Raw genomic sequence first — 26,767 nt, 5'->3', positions numbered from 1 at the left:
GACGGTAAGAGCCATGAATTCCTTGTTTCAAATCCCATCTCTCCCTCTGGCTCCCTCTGTGGCTTTAGACAAGTCACTCAACTGCTCTGTGACTCGGTTTCCCCATTTATAAACCGGGGGGCAATAAAGATCGTTATCTACCTCATCGAGAATGTTTGAAGGCAAATCAGTTAGGAGATGATACAGCAAAGCACTTAGGCACATCAAGTCCTTTGCCAAATCAGGGCCTAGCTCATTTAGGCCCTGTTCTGCTCCCATTGAATTCAACAGCAAAACTCCCACGGGTTTCAATGGTGCAGGATCAAGTGCTTAGGTAAGTACTTAAACCCATGTTTAACTCCCTTTCTGTTCAGGATTGCACTTAAACATGTGCTTCAAGTCTCCCTGACATTGCTTTAAACACATATTAAAGTTCTATCCTGAGCAGGGATGATTTGCTAAATTGGGGCTTTAATGTTTGTAAAGATATTTAAAGATTTTTTTAAAAACCCTCTAAAACTCTACCTACCTCATGCTTCTCACTCCATCCCAGCTTGAGAGAAGTTTGGCTCTGGATAGGGTGACCAGATGTCCTGATTTTATAGGGACAGTCCCAATTTTGGGGTTTTTTTTTTAACATAGGCTCCTATTACCCCCCACCCCCCGTCCTGATTTTTCACACTTGCAGTCTGGTCACCCTAGCTCTGGATCCAATTGAATTTCATGACTGGAGCATGTCTCTCTTTAAATAGTCTATTTCAAAGCCTACTGTAAATACTAGTGCACTGAAGTCAAATGCAATTCAAAATAACGTTATGGTTATCCCAAATGAAAACTAGACTGCAATGTGCTGAGACACATGAATGCTAAAGCCAAATTCCTACACACAAGTATCCCTATTTGCTTAGAACCTGATCCCATTGAAATCCATGGGAGTTTGGCCACTGTTTTCAATGACTGCTAAAGCATAGCCTGTGATGGGCTACTGCAGTGATCCCCAACCTTTTTGGTCTGGTGGGTGCCAGACGATGAGCCACAGAGGACCATGGTGGCGGACGAGCATCTGCCGAAATGCCGCCAACAAGCAGCAACATCAATAGGCGTCGCCGCCGACAAGCAGCAGCATTCAGAGGTGTCACCGCTGAAATGCCGCCGAAAATTGGCGGCATTTTGGCAGCGACGCCTCTGGATGACGCTGCTTGTTGGCGGCATTTCAGCAGATGCTCGTCCGCTGGCCAGTACGTGGGCACACTTAGACGCCCTGGCGGGGGCCATGGAGCCCGTGGGCACCACGTTGGGGACCCCTGGGCTACTGGCATGAGCAACGGTCCAAGCCCAGCTGAAATCAGGAAGCCTTGTTTCAGTGGTATAGACTTTTAATTCCTTAATTTTGTAACAGATCATTTGTTTTGTTTTGATGCATGGGGAAAAGGTCACCCCGTGTGCCCTACAAACAGAATAGATCCCTTTGGTAGATCCCATTTTTTAACCCTCCGTGCCCAGTGGTGATTGGTGGGACAAGTCCCTTGTACATGTTCGTTGCAAAGAAAATAAGCTTTCCCCTAATCAGACGAAAAGGAGGAGAATGAACTGCTAGATTGATTTGATTATTACCCTCCCATATGGGAGTAATAAGCACTGGCTTGATAAAACCTGAATGAAGAGCTTTCGTTTTCATTATATTAAACTAAACACAAAAATAAATATTTTTTATTAGGCGATGTAAAGAGCAAAATGGAGATGTAAGATGTAAAAGCAAATGGAGTTAATATTTTAAAATATACACTTGGTTTCATTATCTATAAAAATCCATATTGATTTCATTACACATTTTAAAAAAAGATCAGTTTGGCTGGCAAAAAAGTGCCTATAGCTAACGCACAGAGATTGACTTTTTATGCTGTCTTTCCTTGGCTAAGGTATTCAGCTGGAACGCCATGAAAGGCCAGTTTTACTACTCAGTTTTATGAGGGGCTGTACAGAACTACACAATAAAAAAAAAAGATATTCGAAGAAAACCTGACTCTAGAAATAGCTCCTTCACAACTGATAATGCCTATACAATGTTTAGCTTATGTTTAGCTATGTATTGCTTTGGGGGTCAAGAAAGAAGCATACAGAAGAGGAGGAAAATAATAAAACTTTGTACTAAGCAACACTCGGGGTTAATGCTTTAAGTCTCTCCATACCCAGAAGTAGCATGATTCTTTTGTTGTCCTATCTAAAGTACTTATATGGCCCCCATGACCACGGTGTCTGGGCACCTCACAATCTTTTAGTGTACTTAGCCTCACATGCTCCTGCAGGATGGGGATGTGCTATTCTCGGCATGGTACAGATGAGGAAGTGAGGCACATAGAGACTCGGTGCCAGGACATCTGGATTGAAGAAGCAAGTGCTTTTTAACTGCTTTCCAGTGAAGTAAGATATTTAATGAGACGTCTCCTGTCTGCTCCTGCAAACCTTCCAATCCACACTGAGTAAGGGCCAGCAGCATCTCGGGGCATGTGGAGCAGCAGAGCTACCCCGTGCTCCAGGCTGACAGTACGCTGTGCCAGCCAGCCCTATTTCTGGAGCAATTTACTTCTCCCTCAGCTGCACTGACCAACTCTTTGGGGAGGATGGCACCAAGACTCCGCCTTCACCCCACCCAGATGTGCAGGAAGGAATTAATGGTCTAGCAATGACTATTCTCTCTGCTGCATTGCTGCACATATAAGGGAAGCTCATACAGGGGACTAAAGGGACATTTTATGCTCCCTTAGTCAGGGTCACGCTCTAGCCCTCACGTACTCTATACTTATGCCAGTAGCCCTATTGGCTTCGAGAGTCCTCTAGACTTTGATTTTCAAAGTCATTTTTAACCAAATTGTAGCCCATCCACAGTGGAACCAGACCACGTTGACCAAAAAGGGATTTCAAAACAAGCCGTGTGTGTGTGTGTGTGTGTGTGTGTGTGTGTGTGTGTGTGTGTGTGTGTGTGTGTGAGTGAGAGAGAGAGAGAACAATCCACTGGTACCACTCAGTGGACAAGCCTGGGCCCCCACTGATGGGGATAACAGAGAGTTAGACTGTATTCGCCGTTTTTAGTCACTGGAGATTATTAGTCATTGGAGATTTTTAAGAGCAGGTTAGACAAACACATGTCAGGGATGGTCTAGGATAGATAATACTTAGCCCTGCCATGAGTGCAGGGGACTGGACTAGAAGACTTCTCGAGGTCCCTTCCAGTCCTGTGATCCTATGATTATTGGGCTTCTGCTGTCATGTTCTGTACAGAAGCTTCCATTAACTGAGTAATAGATCTTCCAGCTCTGGCACAACAGTCCTCTACTGAGCCCAAAGGGCCTGGCATGCCATAGACATATGAATTCTGGAAACTGGATCTCGATAGTAGCCAATCTCTACTTTGTATCGTCTCACATGAAAATGTCTTTAGGGTCACAAGTCCTGCAGCTCTCCCTCCTAGTAGTAGTCCCACTGCCTTCATTCAGATTATAACTGGCCCTACCTATGCCTACAAGGGTGTGGGGGAGAGAATGCTGAAGGGCTTTGTCCTCTCTCACATCCCTGCACTGGTACCATCTGTAATCCCAGCCCGTTGAAGCAAGGCCCAAGTGGTCGTACGGGGACTGGGACGGACAACTGCTGTTTTCTGTCATGATCCCTGAGTTAGTTCAGTCTGAGAGTGTGAACCATGGTTTTTGTGGAGCTTTGGGAAATTCCTATAATAACAAGACAAAAAACAGCAAAATTGAAAAGCTGGCAATCAAGTCTTCACGCCCCAAGGTGCAAAGTTTTCAGTACCCAAAGTGGTTTTGATGATGCTAAAACTAAACTGTCTCCTTCTGCATCAAATATCTGGGAACTTGTTTTTATGTTTGGAAAAAAAGCATCAGCCCAAATACAGTCTTCTTTGGTGTCACAGTTATGCAGCAGCCCATCTGTTTGACTGCACTGCCATGGGCAAACAGTCCCATCAATGTCATGTCCCTCTATCGGTTGTCGTCTGTGTGATGACATGACAAGGAGGCTAAAGATCAGCATATATGTGCATTGTGCAGACTCTAAGGAATGCTGACATGAGATGCTTGCAGTAGCAAGAAAGTAAAAATGGAAAGCACATTCAACATGTTAAATAGCAAGTCTTAGCTTTGCAAACATTAGTGCTGGCTGCGTTCTGGAAACTTAAGCTTTTATATCCAGCTAGTCCTTTCTATCAAGTATCACTTAGTCTGTGGGCTGATTTACCACATTGCTATACAAGTAATTTAGCAGATATGAGTTCTTTCGGATAAATGTGCTTATTTGTTTAAAAGCCTGTTATTTTGTGGATTTGGATTTTATGGATATATTTTTTTATCTAACAAGTAAGGGTTCTTTTGGGGGGGGTGTTAACTGTAATAAGTAGGTGTATGTACTTTAAAATGTTTCTCCAAGTGGGCAAAAAAAAAAAATGGTTACCACATACTTTAGTGTTCCAAGCTGCGAATAAATGTAGTGAGATGTCAGCACTTGATTTCTGGAGGAACCAAATCAGTGATACTTCCTGGAAAACTAAAACAACAAAAAATTCCATTTATCACAGTCCCACAGCTTGAGGCTCTTTGTAAGCCATGTAAGCTCTCCTTGTGAAAAACTAGGGCACTCTTAAGGAGGGGTAAGAGGGGGCGGGGTCATCTAGGTGGATGACAGGGGATAGCAATGGGTCAGCCTCAAAAAGGTATGGCATATGTTTGGGTTTTGTTCAGTGGAGCCAGGATTTCTGCCCTGAATTTCTGCATGCTTCTCTGAAGTCAATGAGAGTTTTGTTATCGACATTACTGGAGCCAGAATTTCAAGTCAGCTGCCTATCCAAAAAGTCCATCTGAACCTGTTGAACCTGCTAAACTGGGTTCAAAGTCATACAGGGAGGGTTTCAGTGTTTCCAGTCTGGGTTAGAACACAGGCTGTCTTGCATTATTTTGGTTCTTTGGGGTTTGTTCCCAACTGAAAACTGGAAGAGGAGAAAAAAAGTTATAGCCAAGTATTTCAGGAACTTTCAAAATATTTAATTGAATTTGCTTCTCTGAATGGCAAATACATGGCCAGTGATTTTGGGAGAAGGGAGAAAACTATCATTTCTGAGCCAGGTCACCAAGTTTTGAGAAGGATGCACTTGAGAGGAGCTTGCTATTCTCTCAGTTTACAAAGGGTGATGATCTCTGGAGGACTTTCGGTTCCATTACTGATAGAACTATTTCTTAATGTTGCTGAACAGATCTGGTCAGAAAACAGGGTGAGGAAATTACAAATTGCTTTGTGTCCTTTCTGCTAAAACATTTTTTTCTGTGATAACTTTCTGATCAGCTCTATTACTAATAAGAAGCTGTGACAGCAAAGCAAAGCAGTTAGTCAAGATCCCACCAGAACCCACATACCTACTTTTCTTCTGTCTTAAGTTCAAGCTTTTGAGAAGTTCTCCTTTTCAAAGCTCTCTGACTTTTCCTCTGTCCTGATTTCCTCTTGCACTCCCTTCCTGCTCTCTAGACTCTGCACAAGTTTCACCCCTGAAGTCATTGATTTTACATGGGGTGCATGGTATTGCCAACTTGTGCAATAATAAATACTTAGTTCTTATACAGGGCTTGCCATCCGCAAATCTCAAAGCACTTAAAAAAGGAGATCAGTATCATTATCCACCTTTTATATATATATTTTATTCATATAAAATCATGAGTGATGTGGAGAAAGTAAGGAAAAGTTATTTACTTGTTCCCATGATACAAGAACTAGGGGCCACCAAATGAAATTAATGGGCAGCAGGTTTAAAACAAATAAAAGGAAGTTCTTGACACAGCACACAGTCAACTTGTGGAACTCCTTGCCTGAGGAGGTTGTGAAGGCTGGGACTATAACAGCGTTTAAAAGATAACCAGATAAATTTATGGAGGTTAAGTCCATTAATGGCTATTAGCCAAGATGGGTAAGGAATAATGTCACTAGCCTCTGTTTGTCAGAGGGTGGAAATGGATGGCAGGAGAGAGATCACTGGATCATTACCTGTTAGGTTCACACCCTCTGGGGCACCTGGCATTGGCCACTGTCAGCAAACCGGATACTGAGCTACATGGACCTTTGGTCTGACCCAGTATGGCCGTTCTTATGTTCTTTTATAGATGGATGGTGAAACTGAGGCACAGGGAGGTGAAGTGACTTGTCCAACATCACCCATCAAGTCAGTGGTAGAGACAGGAATAGAAGGCAGGTCTCCCAAGTCGTTTGCTAAAATGCAGATCAATCTGTTCCTGCCCCCTTTCATTTCCAAAGAATGGCTACTTGACAGGATTGCCAATCAACTTTGATGACACCTCGCTAGAGGCATCAGCCTGTCCTTTATCTTTGAGGAACAGGTTTATTCCCTCCCAGACTTGTCTGGTAAACACATTGCAGTCATCATTTCAGTTTATGTCCATAGCTTTACATATAATGTTTCCACATGCATTGCACCATGATAGTATTGACCAGTGAGTTGTTACTTTTCAAATGATACTTCACAAGGCACATTTTGTACAAAGATTATTACAATAGTGTATAGGGTGTGAGTACAGGGGTGTATTCAGTCACTCAGTTTACAGGAGAGAACCTGGATCTTGTTAAGACTCTCGCCTTCCAAGTGAGGATCAGCCAGTTGAAAGCAATCTTCTTTCTTCCGTGATATTCTAAAATTGGTTCCTGTGCAGTGGTTCTTTTACTGGTTTATCTGATTCTTCTTTGAGGAGTCGCTATCTGAGGATTTTACTTTGCAATCTTCCTGATCTGACTGTAGGGTTTCATAAGCTCCTAGTTTGAAACAGTATTTATTTTCCTACATAAATTAATTAATTAATGGACTTATTGGACCGGATTCTAAACTCGAGTCATAGTCAATGGAGCTGTGCCATTTTACACCACCTGAGAATCTGGCCCATTGTCTTCAGTGGAGTAGTGATGTAGAAGAACAGTACATGGGTGAAATCTGGGCTCCAGTGAAGTCAATGGCAAAACTTCCATTGACTTCAATGTCACCAAGATTTCACCCCATGGCAATGCTCATTCACAGGCTAGCCATATCCTGCAGCCCTTAAAAAGGTTAAAGGTAGTTCTATGCATAGGTTGCCTTAAAACACATTTGTGGTCACACATGCAAATCTTGGCACCGCCTTTTGCTGTGCTCAATGTTTGCCGTGTGTGTTTTAACACAGAGCCATAGGACACCGTTTGGCTGCCATACAGCATTTTGTATAAAACCGAACCTTAAGCCAACTGCAGCTAAGATGTTGTAATTTGTGTAGAGACATCATGTACATCATATTCAGCTTTTCATCCACCGTAACCCCTAGGTCCTTTTCTGCAGAACTGCTGCCCAGCCATTCTGTCCCTAGTCTGTAGCAGTGCATGGGATTCTTCCATCCTAAGTACAGGACTCTGCACTTGTCCTTGTTGAACCTCATCATATTTCTTTTGGCCCAAATCCTCTAATTTGTCTAGGTCCCTCTGTATCCTATCCCTACCCTCCAGCGTATCAACCACTCCTCCCAGTTTAGTGTCATCTGCAAACTTGCTAAGGGCGCAGTCCACACCATCCTCCAGATCGTTAAAGAAGATATTGAACAAAACTGGCCCCAGCACCGACCCTTGGGGCACTCCACTTGATACCGGCTGCCAACTAGACATGGAACCATTGATCACTACCCGTTGAGCCCGACCATCTAGCCAGTTTTCTATCCACCTTACCGTCCATTCATCCAGCCCATACTTATTTAACTTGCTGGCAAGAATACTGTGGGAGACTGTATCAAAGGCTTTGCTAAAGTCCAGAAATAGCACATCCACTGCTTTCCCCTCATCCACAGAGCTGGTTATCTCATCATAGAAGGCAATTAGATTAGTCAGGCATGACTTGCCCTTGGTGAATCCATGCTGACTGTTCCTGATCACTTTCCCCTCCTTTAAGTGGTTCAGAATTGATTCCTTGAGGACCTGTTCCATGATTTTTCCAGGGACTGAGGTGAGACTGACTGGCCTGTAGTTCCCTGGATCTTCCTTCTTCCCTTTTTTAAAGATGGGCACTACATTAGCCTTTTTCCAGTCATCCGGGACCTCCCCCGATCGCCATGATTTTTCAAAGATAATGGCCAATGGCTCTGCAATCTCGTCGGCCAACTCCTTTAGCACCCTCGGATGCAGTGCATCCGGCCCCATGGACTTGTGCTTGTCCAGCTTTTCTAAATAGTCCTGAACTACTTCTTTCCCCACAGAGAGCTGGTCACCTCCTCCCCATACCGTGCTGCAGAGTGCAGCTATCTGGGAGCTGACCTTGTTTGTGAAGACAGAGGCAAAAAAAGCACTGAGTATACTAGCTTTCTCCACATCCTCTGTCACTAGGTTCCCTCCCTCATTCAGCAAGGGGCCCACACTTTCCTTGACTTTCTTCTTGTTGCTAACATACCTGAAGAAACCCTTCTTGTTACTCCTAACATCTCCGGCTAGCTGCAACTCCAAGTGTGATTTGGCCTTCCTAATTTCACTCCTGCATGCCTGAGCAATACTTTTATACTCCTCCCTGGTTATTTGTCCAATCTTCCACTTCTTATAAGCTGTTTTTTTGTGTTTAAGACGAGCAAGGATTTCACTGTTGAGCCAAGCTGGTCGCCTGCCATATTTACTTTTCTTTCTACACATCGGGATGGTTTGTTCCTGCAACCTCAATAAGGTTTCTTTAAAATACAGCCAGCTTTCCTCGACTCCTTTCCCCGTCATGTTATTCTCCCAGGGGACCTTGCCCATCAGTTCCCTGAGGGAGTCGAAGTCTGCTTTTCTGAAGTCCAGGGTCTCTGTTCTACTGCTCTCCTTTCTTCCTTCTGTCTGGATCCTGAACTTGACCATCTCATGGTCACTGCCTCCCAGGTTCCCATCCACTATTGCTTCCTCTACTATTTCTTCCCTGTTTGTGAGCAGCAGGTCAAGAAGAGCTTTTCCCCTAGTTGGTTCCTCCAGCACTTGCACCAGGAAATTGTCCCCTACACTTTCCAGAAACTTCCTGGATTGTCTGTGCACCGCTGTATTGCTCTCCCAGCAGATATCAGGGTGATTAAAGTCACCCATGAGAACCAGGGCCTGTGATCTAGCAACTTCTGTTAGTTGCTGGAAGAAAGCCTCGTCCACCTCATCCCCCTGGTCCGGTAGTCTATAGCAGACACCCACCACGACATTACCCTTGTTGTTCATACTTTTAAATTTAATCCAGAGACTCTCAGGTTTTTCTGCAGTTTCATACTGGAGCTCTGAGCAGTCATACTGCTCTCTTACATACAACGCAACTCCCCCACCTTTTCTGCCCTGCCTATCCTTCCTGAACAGTTTATATCCATCCATGACAGTACTCCAATCATGTGAGTTATCCCACCAAGTCTTATCGGTAAGATAAGTGGTAAGAAACTCCCCTAAATGCCCATTCTGTGTGTAAGGGCTGGGCCCATTAATGGAATGAAGTGATTAGATTTAACGTGTTAGTTGGCTAACTTATTGTATGCTAAATATAAGTTTGGTTGGTTAATTTATTGTAATATCGTGCAAATAATGAATATACCCAAAATAATGCTAATTCACATTACGGTGAAGAGAAACAAATATAATGGGCCTGAGAGTCTCATTTATACTAAGCCCCCTTAACATCATTGTAATAGGGCCTTAAAGTGATAGTAAATATAACTTCTACCACCAAGGCCCTTTTACACAGCCAGAGTATAAATGAGAATCAGGCTCAAACGCTTTAAAGAAGCAATTTTTGGTTAAACCCTTTAAAGAATAATGCTTCTAAAGAAGCTTCTTGGTGAGGGAGATGGTGCATTATAGCAGCTTCACGGCCTCAGTGCATAATGGGAAATTGAGGCTGGCTGGAGAGCTTGGCCCATAGAGGGGAATATGAGCATGAGGCACCCAAACTACAACTCCCATGAGGCACCACCCTGGCGTTTCAGAATCTAAATATTTTGGGGTTTAGCCTAAATATTTTGGTTTTGGGGTCAGAACTGATAATTGTTGCTTTTCGGGCATTCCTGTTTTGATGGAAAGACCCACATTTTCCGTGGAAAGCAGGCACTGTTTTTTACAAAAAAGGACGTTTTGTTAAAATCCCAACTTTCTGTCAGACGGTTTAGTTGGAAATTTTTCCACCTGCCTTGGATATAAATCAAATTGAAAGTAACCTCCCTGGCTGTTTTTAAAGCTTCTAAAAATGGTCCCACGTTCCCACCAGAAAGTAGATGTAGGAAGGAGCAGGGTTATTTTCCTAGTTAGTGTAAAATGTAATTGCTGCCCTGCATCTACCCAATAATTCCGCCAACCTGTAGGAAAGAGAGGCCCAGTTTAACTTTCTCTGCTCAATAGCATGACATGATAACAGTGGCTCTAATCAAACCACCATTCTGCAGACATGCCACAGTTCCTGGCTGCCTGGTTCATCATATCTCACAAGAGTTTCACATTTGTTCCAGGAGATTCTTTCAGTTTTTAGGGAGGAGTGGGAAGGTGACTGTCAAATGTGATCACCCTACAGATTTGGAATCTTAGGCATTTTGCTATATTTGTATTGCACTTCATCACTGCCATACGGAACGTTTAAAAATGCAACAAACTGATGAGTCATAAATTACTGCCCAGGCTCTTGACCGTTAAAGGGATGAGAAATGGTCATTTTTAACACCTTGACCTTTGAAATGCTCACCAGCAGAGTTATTGAAATGCTTGCGTATTTGATGTCATAAACTCCACACTTCTGTCGATGCATAATTAAAAGGAAGCAGGAAAGATCCTGTTTCTGAGATGGCCCCAGTGGAGCAGTCCTCCTACACTCTTCTGCCAACTGTGTGATGCTGCTTTGGAAAGGAGTTTCATATTCTGGACGTATAGAATGGCTGTATCTGAATTTTCCACCAAGGCTAACACATGGATGTCATATAGAGATTCCAGTGGAAACCATGCTGGATAGGGATATGCACAGGTCTAGGCTTTCCTCAGTTGGATTCCTACCCAAGGGCCTTGCATTGATTAGAGTCCTACCCAGGGCAATGATTTTGTATTCAGGACCAGCATGATTTTCAAAAAAGCATCAAATCCGTACAGTTATCAAAGAGAAAAGATAAGAGTGCTGTGAGGTGTTTTAATTAATGTTAAGCTAAACCTGGGAGAAACACGTGTTTATTTGACTATATCAACGCTGAACGTGCCTAACTCAGGTTTGAGCTCACAAAAGAGAGGGACATATTTTGAAACTGGATCTGTGTTGGTAGACTCCTGTGCCCATTCAGACACCTCTTGACTTGAATGAGCATGCAGGGTCCAGTTGCCCAGAGGGTTGATTTGTTGCTCACACTAGTAAATGGCAGCTGGCTAGCAGTGCACATTGCTACTTATACTCTGGCATGCACCAGACAGCTGCTGCTTACACATTGCAATGCTTGGAAAGTGCTAGATTTCAGCACACACTAAAGGAGAGATTTTCTGAAGAGCTCAACGCCCGTTTAAGCACCAGAATGAACAAGAGCTCAGCACATTGGCTGCTGATCTTCACTGAAAATCTGGCCATAAATGTCACAACAGGAGGTGCAGAGCATTTTTGAAAATCCAGCTCTTGGTTAGGTGATTAAGTAGGAGCTGAACTCATCTCAAAATCTGCACTTAGTTGTGGCTGGTGAGCCCTGGAAAATCTGGCCCTAATTTGTACTGAGTATCTTTAACTGCTCAAGCAGAACAAAAACAAATAAAAAGACCACATCATGGTTTGTTTGAGAGGAATTAAAGGTCTCCATATAATTCTCTTTGGGAGAGGATCCACGTTATTAATAGGCCAAGGACTGAACAGATACAGAGAATGAAATTCCCTCTCAGTTGTAGAGATGGTCCCTCTAGGACCAGGTCAAAGCCTGTGAGGAGAAGCAGTGTCACTGTATTTGTTGTATCAATTCTATGGCTACACAGAGGACCTCAGTCTCCAAGGCTGTCACTTTCTTTGTGCACTTTCATAGACTACACAAGCAGTCTCCTGCATCTTTTAGGTAATGCTACCGTTCTCAGGGCACTTACTTTAACCACACAACTGACAACCTCAATTCAACACTGCAAAGTCCATTTTCACAAATGATAAATGTGTTCAGGGCCTAGCCTGGCATAATGAGAATACAGCATGTCATCCTACAGCACCAAACATCTCTGACAGCACAGTAGTTGGTGTCAGCATACATCGTTTCTCTGCTTACAATACAGGAAAGTACAGGAGAGATGGTTGTGGTGGAAGGGCCCAGAGAGAAGTACTCCAAGGGGAACGTACTTTTAAACAAACATTTGATGACCACTATCTGAGCACTTCATATCTGTAACTGAAGGACTTAAGAGGAGGCAGATGTTACAAGCCTTTGCCAGAGGACACTTAACACTCATTGTTCTTGGAAAATGCCCATGCTTGTCTAGCAAGTTGTGGCGGTGTGCAGAAGCAATGGCCTGGCACAGTTGGCGTGGGCTGTCTTGCACAACTCTTACAACAGTTTGCTCCATTGTTTACAAACAAACAAAAAGCTAAAAATGATCAAAAGACCTTGAGAGGCAAGTTAAATATTTATTTATGCTTAAAGGTTGTACTGGCTGGTCTGAGACCGACCTCTGTAGTGTGCGGCCTAACTCTGTAGTGTAGACCAGGCCTATGTGTAGCAGGTTTCTAAGGACATTGCCAGCGTAGTGCTTGTAGAAACGGCACCCACAGAGCTGTGACCTTCTGAGATGGGCTGTGCTCCCCACACCAGCCCTGCAAGAGCTGAATTAGGCCAGGTGGGCCCAATCAGCCAATTAAACTACAAATGAGGGAGATTTAAGCTGTGTGCAGGGTGATAATTAAAAGGAAGTTCACCTGTGAGGGAACAGGTGAGGCTTCTATAAAGTCAGGAGGCTAGTAACAGTGGGAGAAGGGGTGGGGGTGAAGGAAAGGGGGACAAGGAGGAAGCCTGCAGCCTCTCTACCTGAGGTAAGGGAGAAGCCAGGGGAGATAGGAACTTCTGAGAAAAGGGATAGGAACCCATGAGGAAGGGTTTTCATAGGCCTAGGAAAGAGGGAGTCTGATTACAGGTGAAGGAGGAGCTTAAAGAAGCATGGTAGGAAGTAGTCCAGGGAAGAGAACAGTGAAGTCTCAGACCTTAACTGCTCACTATAATAAGGCCCTGGATTGGAACCCAGAATGGACGGTGGGCCTGGGTTCCCGTGCCATCCACTGCAGAGTGGTACTGCTTGGGGCAGTGAATGGTAGGGCTGCCAACTCTGACTGAAGCTATGCCGGGAGATTCCCTCCCCCCCACCCCCAATATGACATAGTCATTTTCTTAAAATATCCTATTAAAATCTCCTGGATTGCTTTCAATAATCACTGGGAGATTGATGCCCATTCTTGGAGACTCCAGGCCAATCCTGGAGGGTTGGCAAGCCTAGTAAATGGGAAGAGTGCCTGAGGGTACGTCTTCACTACCCGCCATATCGGCGGGTAGCAATCGATTTCTCGGAGTTCGATATATCGCGTCTCATCTAGATTCGATATCTAACTCCGAACGCACTCCCGTCGACTCCGGAACTCCACCACCGCGAACGGCGGTGGCGGAGTCGACGGGGGAGCCGCAGACGTCAATCCCGCGCCGTGAGGACGGGTAAGTAATTCGAACTAAGGTACTTCCACTTCAGCTACGCTATTCGCGTAGCTGAAGTTGCGTACCTTGGATCGACCCCCCCCCCCCCCAGTGTAGACCAGGCCTGAGTCACCGCGGGTGTGATATAGGGAAGTGGGCATGGGGACTGCCTGGTGCTGCTTGTGCAGCAAGTCTTGAAAGAAAGACTCCCCCAGAAGGAGAAATCATGGGGAGACCTGGTCTGAAGGCCAAGTCACAAAACAGTTGTACTGCAACTACACCAGTGGGAGCAGAGCGGCAATGGTCGAAGACCAGAAAGGGGTGCTGAACCAGCCAGAATTAATCCCCAAAATCACCAGAATGGGGCACCACGCAATGGTGAGGAGAGTGCACCATTACACCTTCCTAAGGGTTTTTCCACTTACTTCCCATTTCCCTGGTATGAGAAAGTGTTTACATTCATTTTGCCTCTGGGCCTGTTTTGTTCAGCCTGACAGAGTGTTTTCTAGAGGCAGGAGTGCGTGGGTTGCAAAACATGTTTAAGTAAGTATTGTCTAGCAACATGGTGCAACAGGGGCCATGAGTCACTTGAACTCATTTTGCGCAGGAAAAGCATGGCAGGACACCACACGCCATTCTGTAGGACACTGGAGACGCTGGTCATCTTGGGAGAGAGTAGATAGGAACGTAGGAATTGCCAGAGTGGATCAGAGCAGCAGTCCATTCACTCTGACAGTGATCAGTACCTGAGGCTTTGGAGAACGGATTGAGGAACACTGTACTGGACAGTTGTAGAATAACGTGTCCATAGGAGAAGTTTCTTTCCAACACTCATCAGTTAGTGCTTGGCTCATGGGCTGGAGCTTGAGGGTTTATATCCCTTCTAGGCAGACAAGAGCCTCAAAGAGAGTCCACCTTCACACTGGGGGATTGGTGGAAAGATGGAAACATTCACAACAGCTGCCTATTGAGACTTTATTCTAAAACCTGTGCAAAGACCTTTGTCAGGATGTCTGGGGTGATTCACTACCACGAGTGCCAACCTCAGGCAAGACTGTCAAAAACCAGTGCAGACAGCCCCCCCTCCCCAAAGTTGTGGTATGGTCTATAACAGGGGTCGGCAATCTATGGCATGCGAGCCGATTTTTAATGGCACGCTGTGGCCGCCGCTGGACCCGCTCAGCCCGCTGCCAAACCCGGGCATGCTGGCAGGCAGCAGCTTGCCATTAAAAATCCTGCCCGGCCCAGCCCGCTCTTCTCCACCCCCCGCCTACCTCTCTCTCTGGCGGGGGCAGGGGCAGAAGCAAGCTTGGTCCTGCAACAGAAAAGTTTCAAAAACAGACTACAACAAGAAACTGCTGAACTTGAGTTAATACGCAAACTAGATACCATCAATTTAGGCTTGAAAAGAGACTGGGAATGGCTGAGCCATTACAAACATTGACTCTATTTCCCCATGTTAAGTATCCTCACACCTTCTTGTCAAACTGTCTTAAATGGGCCATCTTGCTTATACTACAAAAGTTTTTTTTCTCCTGATGATAATAGCTCATCTTAATTAATTAGCCTCTTAGAGTCGGTAGGGCAACTCCCACCTTTTCATTTTCTCTGTATGTATATATATCGCCTTACTATATGGGTACGTCTACACTACGGGACTATTCCGAATTTGCATAAACCGGTTTTGTAAAACAGATTTTATAAAATCGAGTGCGCGCGGCCACACTAAACACATTAATTCGGTGGTGTGCGTCCGCGGTCCGAGGCTAGCGTCGGATTCTGGAGCGTTGCACTGTGGGTAGCTATTCCCTAGCTATCCCATAGTTCCCGCAGCCTCCCCCGCCCCTTGGAACTTCCGGGTTGAGATCCCAGTGCCTGATAGGGCAAAAATCATTGTCGCGGGTGGTTCTGGGTAAATGTCGTTAGTCACTCCTTCCTCTGGGAAAGCAACGGCAGACAAGCATTTCGCGCCTTTTTCCCCTGGATTGCCCTGGCAGATGCCATAGCATGGCAATCATGGAGCTTGTTTTGCCTTTTGTGACTCTCACCGTATGTGTACTAGATGCCGCTCACAGAGGCGATTCAGCAGCGCTACACAGAAGCATGCTTTTGCTTTTGCATGACAGCAGAGATGGTTACCAGTCATACTGCACCATCCAAACCCTTCCATAAATTGGAACTGGTGAGGATGATTATGGCTACCAGTCCTGTTGTACCATTTGCTGCTGTCATAAGTGCCCCTGGCTGCTCTTAGCCAGGGGCGCAAAAGCCAAAATTGGGAATGACTCCCTGAGTCAATCCCTCCTTTTTGGTATCTAAAAATAGAATCAGTCCTGCCTAGAATATAGGCAAGTGTACTAGATAACCACTGTATCATAGAACCAGAGAGCACAGCTGCTCTGTGTCAGATCCTGCAGAAACTATGATCTGTATGCTATTCACAGGGGGTGCTCCTGTAACAACCCCACCTGTTGATTCCGTTCTTCCCCCAGCCTTTCTGGGCTACCGTAGCATTGTCCCCCCACTTGTGTGATGAAGTAATAAAGAATGCAGGAATAAAAAGACATGGTGACTTGTTAGTGAGAAATGAGTGGAAGGCAGCCTCCAGCTGCTATGATAGTCCAGACAGGACATTAAGCAGTGTGTAGGAGAGAAGCCCAGCATCCCTCTGCTAGTCCAGGGGCAACTGAATCTGTTCTTTACACATGAAGGGTGGGGGCTGATGGAGCTCAGCCCCCTGTTGCTATGATGACGATGGTTACCAGCCATACTGCACCATCCACCAGAAAAAATTAGGGCCAGGCGCCCACGGATGCTAATCAGCATGGTTACTGCCCCATGTGCCAATAGGCTGATGACGAGGACGGTTACCAGTCCTTTTGTACCATCAGCCACCCATGGCAGGGGGGGAGTGAGGATGTTGGTGTTGACGGCTGCAGCATCGTGTCTATCTGCAGCATTCAGTAAAGATAGGGTGACATGTAAAAGAGTCAGAGGATTGTTTTCCCTTTCGCTTCTGGGGGTGAGTAGATTGCCAAGCTATGCCCTGACCCACGCGGACACTGTGTTTGACCCTAGAAGCATTTGGAGCTCAGCCAAGAATGCAAATACTTTTCGGAGGCTGCAGGAACTGTGGGATAGCTTCAGTCCTCCAGTCCATGAGCGTCCATTTGATTCTTTGGCTTTCCGTTACGCTTGTCACGCTGCAGTGCGCTGAGTCCCTGCTATGGCGTCTGTCTGGAGATTTTTTAAAAAGGATTCTGAATTTCATCTTCTGTAACGGAGCGCTGATAGAACGGATTTGCCTGCCCTTACAGCGATCACATCCGCATGGTCCGTGCTGGAGCTCTTTCTTTATTTTGATTTCGGACTGCATCGCCACCCGTGCTGATCGGAGCTCCACGCTGGGCAAACAGGAAATATTCAAAAGTTCGCGGGGCTTTTCCTGTCTACCTGACCACTGCATCCGAGTTCAGATTGCGGTCCAGAGCGGTCACTGCTGCACTGTGGCATAGCTCCCGGAGGCCAATACCGTCGATCAGCGTCCACACTAACCCTAATCCGATATGTTAATACCGATACTAGCGTTACTCCTCTCGTTAGGGAGGAGTACAGAAACCGGTTTAAAGAGCCATTAAAATCGATATATGGTGCCTCCTAGTGTGGACGGTTGTGGCGTTAAATCGGTTTTACGCTCCTAAAACCGGTTTAAACGCCTAGTGTAGACCAGGCTTAAGTTCCATTCTATGCATCCGATGAAATGGGCTGTAGCCCACGAAAGCTTATGCTCAAATAAATTTGTTAGTCTCTGAGGTGCCACAAGTACTCCTGTTCTTTTTGTAGATGCAGACTAACACGGCTGCTACTCTGAAACCTATTAGATAAAGAGTTTACATTCAAATGATCTTTCTGGCATACAACCTAGCTCTCAGATACTCATGTTGCTATAATTGTTTAACGTCCCCTAAATAGCCAATATTGGCATTGCTCAGGTGTTTTTTATTATAGAAAACATACTAAAACATTTCAGGTGCCTCATTAGAGACCAAAACTCCAGTTTCTTCAGGATTTCTTTAAGACCATTTCTTCAGTTGATGATATTTCTGTATTTAGTAACAGAATCATACTACCCCTGCTATGCAACCTGGAACTGGGGTACCACTGAGCCCTCTGACTCACCAACCTGGGTTCCCTCTCACACTGTGCTGCTGTGACAAACTGCAGACCACTCCCGGTCCTACACTCGCACCAGCATTCACACAGGCCCGGACACACCCAGCTAGAGTTACATACAGGCTCTGGTGGCTGGCCAGCCACTGCATGAACCAACAATAGACTACAGCCAAAATACAGCCTTGCACCCCTACAGTATAAACCCAGAATTTTACCATCTTGCACTGTACAGGGATCTGTGTGGTGCAAGCTCATTAATTAATTCGCTCTCCCCTCTATGTGGGGAAGACATGCAACAAGCCTGTGTCCCAAACGCTTCACTCAAAAACACACTGGTTAAGATAAAACATAAAACACATTTATTAACTAGAGAAAGCAAGATTTTAAGTGATTATAAGTGACAGCAAAAGATCCAAGCAGATTACCTGGCAAATAAACAAAACCACAAACTAAGCCTAGATAGGATTTGAATTAGCAATATCTCACCCTGACTGATGATACAAGAAGGCTTACAGATTCTTAAGGCACAAGCTACATCTGCTCTGCAGCTTAGGTCCCCCTTTCCAAGTCCTTTGTCTTCCAGAGATTCTTTCAGGTGTTGAGTTGCGGTGGACTGAAGACAAATCATGATGTCACTCCCCACCTTATATAGTTTCTCCATATGGCAGGAACCCCTTGTTCTAACCTAAGTTCCCAGCCCAGTTTGTGGAAAAATACAGGAACCAAAATGGAGTTCAGTGTCATGTGGTTTGGTCACATGCCCTTGCATGCCCTGCTGAGTCATAGCAGCCATTACTCATAGGTTGGCTGAAACATTCCCAAGTGCGGACAAACCTTTTCCATGGTCCATTGTCTTTGCTGATGGGCCATTAGCACCGTCTAGCTTCTTCACTGCTGTACCTGAAAGGCTAGCTGTCGGTGTTTTCAACTTCACAATATCTTTCAGTAACACCATACATAGCAAACTTCATAAATTCACATACAATTTAACAATATATTAATTTTAAGCAGATCCAGACTTTTAGAATGATATCTCACAAAGCATACTTTTGTACAAAACATATTATATGACAGTGGTGAATATGGGGGTGCCAGGGTGTTGCTTGGGAGCACAGAGCGTCACAGGAAAGACCTATTATTAGGTTATCTATGAGCACAAATACCATGATAGTAGTCATGGTATAAGGATGTACGCCCTGATTCCGAAAAGTACTCCAATTCAGGGCAGAATTTAAGTGCATGCTTAATTTAAGTCCCATTGACTTCGTGTTTAAGGTTGGGGACATAGGGCTAAAATAACCTCTCTTCCTTATAATGCAGGATTGCTCTCTGTTAGACATTTACATATATTGTGTCCAGTTTAGTTAATGGCCTCACTGTTCCCACTCATGGTAAGAAAATCTTTTCATTTAGTTGTCTTATATTTTCCATTTCTTAATGCCTTCCCAAACCCCCTTGTACCAGCCAAAATATTTCCTCTCATTTCTTGATGTGTAAACTCTTCAAATATTTGTAGATATTTATCTTATCCTTTTTAGTAATTGCCTAAGATATACACATTTGATTCTCTCAATCTTTCTTCCATAGATTAATTTCTCTAGCCACCTTACTAATTCTTGTTGCTCTTTACTGAATTCCCTCTAGTCCGACAGTATCCTTCTGGTAATGACATCATGGAAGTGTGGTGCCTAGAACTGGGCATCTGATTCCAGAATTGATTGCACCAGACACATACATACATCTTTGCTCTGTGAAGTGACATTTCTGTGAATTCAGCCCAAAATTATGTTGCCAAATTGTGCTGACATATTGCACTCTAAGATGATGTTTAATTTACCCCTTGTCACCCCTCGGTTTCTTTCAGCATTACTGAAGCCATGTTTGTTCCTCCCATTGAATTTATCTAGACTTGGACAGGATTCTAATCTGCTTCCAGGAACTTTGTTAGCTCCCATCTAAACTATTACCTTTTACCACAGTGTAACCAAGTCCTGGGACAGCTGTGTTGTGACCTGGTCCCCAGCTCAGTTGTAGTTCCACAATAGATGGGGTCAAAATCTCACAAACGGTTCCTGCCAGGTTTCCAACCCAAAGTGGTGGAGATGCTTTGAGATCAGCTGACTTCATACGATTTCTCTCATCTTGAATGGTGGACATCTTTCATAGTCAGTTGTCCTCAGTACACTTCAACCATCCTGGGCTAAAATCTTTGAAACTGGCTATTGGTGCAAATTTTTGGTTGTAGCCAAAATGGATTAAAATAATGGAGCACTTCCAGGTTTGTACCCAACACCAAAATCAGACCCTTAGAGACAGGTTTGGATCTTTTTCTCCCACTAAAATAAATAAATAATTTGGCAGGGCTCAGACTTGAGGTTCCAATTTTCAGCTCTCTCTAGTATAAATTATGAATATCTGCTCCATTGGAGGAGAAAGAGGCGCTGCAAAGGATTTCATATATGGACAATAGACTGGCAGCCTGCTCGACCTCTTAGTTTTTCAAGCAGTGTTTATCTGAGCAGGGTCATATTGTTGCCCTGCCTGTCACAGTTGTTGGGTTGCTGTTAGTTTACAGTTGTCTAGTGTTTTCAAGTTACTTGGCTTTCGTTTGTTTGTGTTTGGGGGTTCGATCAGTGTTACGCTCTGAGAACTAGCTGACCTGACGTTTTGAAACACTGTTGCAAACGCTGTTCTCAAGCAAGCTCTGCATTAGCTATCAGTGGCAGTATTAAAATGAAAGAGTAGAGAGGTTGGAGGTTACAAACAGAGCTGTGTATACAAAATTCATTTTCTGGCTACTCCCCTGAACTAAGAACAGCTAATCTTAACAAAACAAAAGCAGACAGGCGGGAGACATGGACCAGAAAGGCACAGTCAACCTGACTTATCAAACAACTGTTTGCCTTTTGACATTGTTTTATTCCAGTAACAATTAGTGATCTAAGACAGTTCTGCCAGGCTATTGGAAATCTTTACAGCTCCGAGGGGAAGAAAGTGTATTCTCTTAACAGTTTTGTTAGCCGAACAATTTAGTCTTTATTTATATTGGCTTTGATGTGAAGGAAGAAAGTTAAAAAAGAATGTACAAAGTGGGCAGTTTCGTGATACAAGTATATTTATCAAGTGAAAGAGGCTTAGGAGACAAGGGAAAACTGTAACGTGAAACATTACAAAAACACAATTTGGAATTTAGCTCTGAAATTATTTGCAGTCTAACCTGTTTTCAACCTTCGCTTGCCTGGTATGGAGGTAATGTCTTTTTAATGGTATTTCCAAAAAAAATAAATACCAGCGTTGAGATCTAAAATCAGCTTGGGAACTGGCCCAGCCAAGTGCACGAAGCTGCTAGGAAAACGTCTCAGATCCCAGAGTGGGCACTGACTCACCACATCTTTATGAGGGAGGCCTTTTCACAGCTGAGATTTGCAAAATGCCTTAGGGAGTTGGGATTAAATTCACTTAAGTGGGAACTGGGTATTGAAATCTATCTATGGTACTTAGATGGCCCCCCATTGCCATATAACTGCACACCTGTCACCTATTTCTCCTCATAACACCTACGTGAGGTAGGGAAGTGCTGTTATCATTGTACAGATGGGGAACTGAGGGCTAGACAGTCCCTGGGCTTGTCTACATGGGACAGGTATACCAGCATAAACTAAGATGTGAATTTAACTTCCTATGATTACACCAGTGCAACTCCCTGTGTGAACAATCTCACTCTGGAATAAAGTTTCAGAGTGGTAGCCATGTTAGTCTGTATCAGCAAGTCTCTAATGAGCCACAAGGACTCCTCATTGTTTTTACACTGAAATAGAGTGCCTTTTTTGGTTTAGCTTATGTCGCTCTGGAAGGGGTTTAAGTAAAACCAAAAAGACTTACTCTTATTCCAGAATCACAGCATTCACACAGGGAGTTCTACCTCTCCTGTTTAACTCTTCCCGTATAACTGTCTCATGTAGTCACGTCCAAAGGGAGTTGACCAAGGTCACACAGGAAGTCTGTGAACCTTGGTGTTCCAAGTCCTAGGCAAGTTCTCTGGCTGCCAGACATAAGAACGGCCATACTGGGTCAGACCAAAGGTCCATCCAGCCCAGTATCCTGTCTACCAACAGTGGCCAATGCCAGGTGCCCCAGAGAGAATGAACCTAACAGGTAATGATCAAGTGATCTCTCTCCTGCCCTCCATCTCTACCCTCTGACAAACAGAGGCTAGGGACACCATTCCTTACCTGTCCTGGCTAATAGCCATTAATGGACTTAACCTCCATGAATTTATCCAGTTCTCTTTTAAACCCTGTTATAGTCCTAGCCTTCACAACCTCCTCAGGCAAGGAGGTCCACAAGTTGACTGTGCGCTGTGTGAAAAACAACTTCCTTTTATTTGTTTTAAACCTGCTGCCCATTAATTGTATTTGGTGGCCCCTAGTTCTTGTATTATAGGAACAAGTAAATAACTTTTCCTTATTCACTTTCTCTACATCACTCATGATTTTATATACCTCTATCATATCCCCCCTTAGTCTCCTCCTTTCCAAGCTGAAAAGTCCTAGCCTCTTTAATCTCTCCTCATATGGGACCCATTCCAAACCCCTAATCGTTTTAGTTGCCCTTCTCTGAACCTTTTCTAACGCCTGTATATCTTTTTTGAGATGAGGAGACCACATCTGTACGCAGTATTCAAGATGTGAGTGTACCATGGATTTATATAAGGGCAATAAGATATTCTCCGTCTTATTCTCCTTCCCCTTTTTAATGATTCCTAACATCCTGTTTGCTTTTTTGACTGCCGCTGCACACTGCATGGACATCTTCAGAGAACTATCCACGAGGACTCCAAGATCTTTTTCCTGACTTGTTGTATGAATAGTTGGGGTTATTTTTTCCCCAATGTGCATTACTTTACTTTTATCCACATTAAATTTCATTTGCCATTTTGTTGCCCAGTCACTTAGTTTTGTGAGATCTTTTTGAAGTTCTTCACAATCTGCTTTGGTCTTAACTATCTTGAGCAGTTTAGTATCATCTGCAAACTTTGCCACCTCACTTTTTACCCCTTTCTCCAGATCATTTATGAATAAATTGAATAGGATTGGTCCAAACTGACCCTTGGGGAACACCACTAGTTACCCCTCTCCAATCTGAGAATTTACCATTAATTCCTACCCTTTGTTCCCTGTCTTTTAACCAGTTCTCAATCCATGAAAGGACCTTCCCTCTTATCCCATGACAAGTTAATTTACGTAAGAGCCTTTGGTGAGGGACCTTGTCAAAGGCTTTCTGGAAATCTAAGTACACTATGTCCACTGGAACCCTCTTGTGCACATGTTTATTGACCCCTTCAAAGAACTCTAATAGATTAGTAAGACTTGATTTCCCTTTACAGAAAGGATGTTGACTTTTGCCCAAAAAATTATGTTCTTCTATGTGTCTGACAATTTTATTCTTTACTATTGTTTCAATTCATTTGCCCGGTACTGACGTTAGACTTACCGGTCTGTAATTGCCGGGATCACCTCTAGAGCCCCTTTTAAATATTGGCGTTACATTAGCTAACTTCCAGTCATTGGGTATAGAAGCTGATTTTAAAGGACAGGTTACAAACCATAGTTAGTAGTTCCGCAATTTCACATTTGAGTTCTTTCAGAACTCTTGGGTGAATTTCCTCTGGTCCTGGTGACTTGTTACTGTTAAGTTTATCAATTAATTCCAAAACCTCCTCTACTGACAGTTCAATTCCTGAGATTTGTCACCTACAAAAGCCAGCTCAGGTTTGGGATTCTCCCTAACATCCTCAGCCGTGAAGACCGAAGCAAAGAATTCATTTGGTTTCTCCACAATGACTTTATCGTCATTAAGTGCTCGTTTTGTATCTCGATCGTCCAGGGGCCCCACTGGTTGTTTAGCAGGCTTCCTGCTTCTGATGTACTTAAAAAACATTGTTATTACCTTTTGAGTTTTTGGCTAGCTGTTCTTCAAACTCCTTTTTGGCTTTTCTTATTACATTTTTACACTTAATTTGACAGTGTTTATGCACTTTTCTATTTACCTCTCTAGGATTGACTTCCACTTTTTAAAAGATGCCTTTTTATCTCCCACTGTTTCTTTTACATGGTTGTTAAGCCATGGTGGCTCTTTTTTAGTTCTTTTACTGTGTTTTTTAATTTGGGATATACATTTAAGTTGGGCCTCTATTATGGTGTCTTTGAAAAGTGTCTATGCAGCTTGCAGCTCCACTCTAGTCACTGTATCTTTTAATTTCTGTTTAACTAACCTCCTCATTTTTGCATAGTTCCCCTTTCTAAAGTTAAATGCCACCGCGTTGTGCTGTTGAGGTGTTCTTCCTACCACAGGAATGACCCTTCCTCTCCCAATTCCCTTGGCACACTTGAAAATCTCCATTGTAGGGAGGGGTGGGGTGGAGTGTCTATCTACTCAGCTTGATTGATCTCCTAGCAGAAGGAAGTAACTGACATCTTGGCCCTCAATGGCATAGGGCCTGGTTTTTTCACACGGGTCTGAGTTGGACCTCGTCCTATGTGCATGCTGCTTTGCACGTGCAAACACTTGTGCATAAGCTTGTCAGTCTCTAACCATTGTTCCCACAATCAGTAAGGAGGTTACCCAGAACAAAACCCTATTTAAAAAAGTGGTTTGTCATACGAAAATGTGATCGCTCACTCTCCCCCACCCTCACTCACTTGCTCGTTTTCACAGGCTAGGGCAGGGGACTGGGGTACAGGAGGGGGTGAGGGCTCTGGGCTGGGGCAGGGTGTTGGGGTGTGTGAGGGGGTAGGGGCTTTGGGCTGGGGCCATAAATAAGGGGTTCTGGGTGCAGGAGGGGGTCCAGGCTGAGGCAGGGAATTGGGGTGTGGGAAGTATGAGGGTTTGGCTGGGGGGTTGGGCTCTGGGGTAGGGCCAGAGATGAGGGGTTTGGTGTGCAGGCCAGGGCTCCAGGCTGGGGCCAAAGGGTTCAGAGTGCAGGACGGGGCTCAGGGTTGGGACAGGAGGTTGGGGCACAGAAGGAGATTTGGGGCGCAGGCTCTGGGCCATGGGCAGCAGGTAGGGGAGGCTGAGGGAGGCTGTGCCTCCCCAAAGAGCCAGGCGTGGCCCCGCCCACACTCCACCCCCAGGGCCCCGCTTCCCCGGGTTGTGGTGCCACCGCATGCTCTTCCTCCCGGGGCTGGGGATGCTGGGGTCACTAGCCAGCCTGGGGCTGGGGCTGGCGGCTGCGGTGGGGAGGAGCTGGGTTTCAGGGGTGCAGAAGGGCCAGGGCCTTGGGTGGAAGCAGGGCCGGCTCCAGGCACCAGCATTCCAAGCTGGTGCTTGGGGCGGCAGTCTGCAAGGGGCGGCAGTCCCTGTTGTTTTGCCCCCAAGCAGCGCGCCGAATTGCCGCCACGGACGGCGGGGACAGTCCATGTGCCCTTAGGGAGGCAGGCACGTTTCCACGGTGGCGGCAATTTGGCAGCAGCTTCTATGTTTAGCTGTCCATGGAGGCTTCAGCTAAACATAGAAGCTGCCGCGGAATTGCCACCGTCGCAGAAACGCGCCTGCCGCCCTAAGGTCACACGGACTGCCCCCGCCGCCTGCGGCAGCAATTCAGTGTGCTGCTTGGGGCAGCGAAAATTGTAGAGCCGGCCCTGGGTGGAAGGGGCAGGGCTGTGCACTAGCCTCCCCCAGCCTCCAGTTCACACGCCACCCAGGCGCCACCCCAAATGCTGGCTCTGCAGCTCCCGGCCAACGGGAGCTGCAGAGCCAGCATTTGGGGTGGCGCCTCTGCCGGGGGTAGGGGAGGTGCGTGGAGGCCCCTTGGCTGCCCTTGCACCTAGGAACCAGAGGGACCTGCCGGCCACTTCCAGGAGCCATGTGGAGCTGGCCACTGCAGCCAACCGGATTTTTAATGGCCCTGTCAGCTGTGCTGACCAAAGCCACCAGGGTCCCTTTTTGATTGGGCATTCCGGTCAAAAACTGAACGCCTGGCAACCCTAGGTCAGGGATGCAACCCCAGGCTCTGTGTCTCTCTGGCCTCTGACTCCCATTCCCTGGGAGTTAAGGACAGAGAATGGATCACTCAATAATTGCCCTGTTTTCTTCATTTCCTCTGGAGCACCTGACACTGGCCACTTTTGGAAGACAGGATGCTGGGCTAGCTGGACCATTGATCTGAGTCAGTATGGCTGTTCTTATGTGGATGAGTAGTTATTTTCAAGAGATCAGGATGTCAGATATCCAGCATGGCAGAAAAATAATTATGTTTCACCCATCTAGGTTGTTAACTAGTTGTTTTCAATGGGGGAGTTTGTTTTTGATGGATGATTGGGATAATTACCCTGACACGGCAAAGGCCTGGGACAGATGTTCTCCCTAACTGATAATAAAAGCAGGGTCTTTCAGTTTTGCACCGGCTCTGAAGCTCACTGCCATGCCACAATATGTCAACAGAATGCAGGCAGTAAATGCTTTATGAAGAGGCATTTCGTTGCTTTCTTCCCATTCTTCGCGGGGGGGCATGTGTGGATATTTGTAGCATAAAATGAAATTGTGTGTTAAACCCACCAATAAGGACATGAAATGTTTAAAGCCCCTTGTCATGGCAGGCGACCCGCTACTTACAAGTCTGAATCGTTATAAATCTGATATTTCACCCCTGAAATGGTGCGGCTGTCAGCAAATCAATGAACAGTTAATTATATTTATTGTACAGCTGTTCATATCAGTAGCTTTTTACACTCTTCTCTTTTTAAAAATAAATATATAAAATTAAAGATTCCTGGCAATAGTTCTTTGAGGAGGAAAGTTAATAAGTGTCCAAAGAACTGATAACCGGGAAGTTTGTTTAAGAAGCAGTCTAAGTGGGAGTAAGGTTTGGAATAAGGAAAAGCAGAGGGGGGTTCTGGGGCTCATGAAAATACAGGGAACTCTCAGACCCT

This window comes from Mauremys reevesii, linkage group 5 (genome assembly GCF_016161935.1).
Source record: "Mauremys reevesii isolate NIE-2019 linkage group 5, ASM1616193v1, whole genome shotgun sequence".
Classification (NCBI taxonomy): domain Eukaryota; kingdom Metazoa; phylum Chordata; order Testudines; family Geoemydidae; genus Mauremys; species Mauremys reevesii.
Note: the sequence above shows the minus strand (reverse complement) of the source record.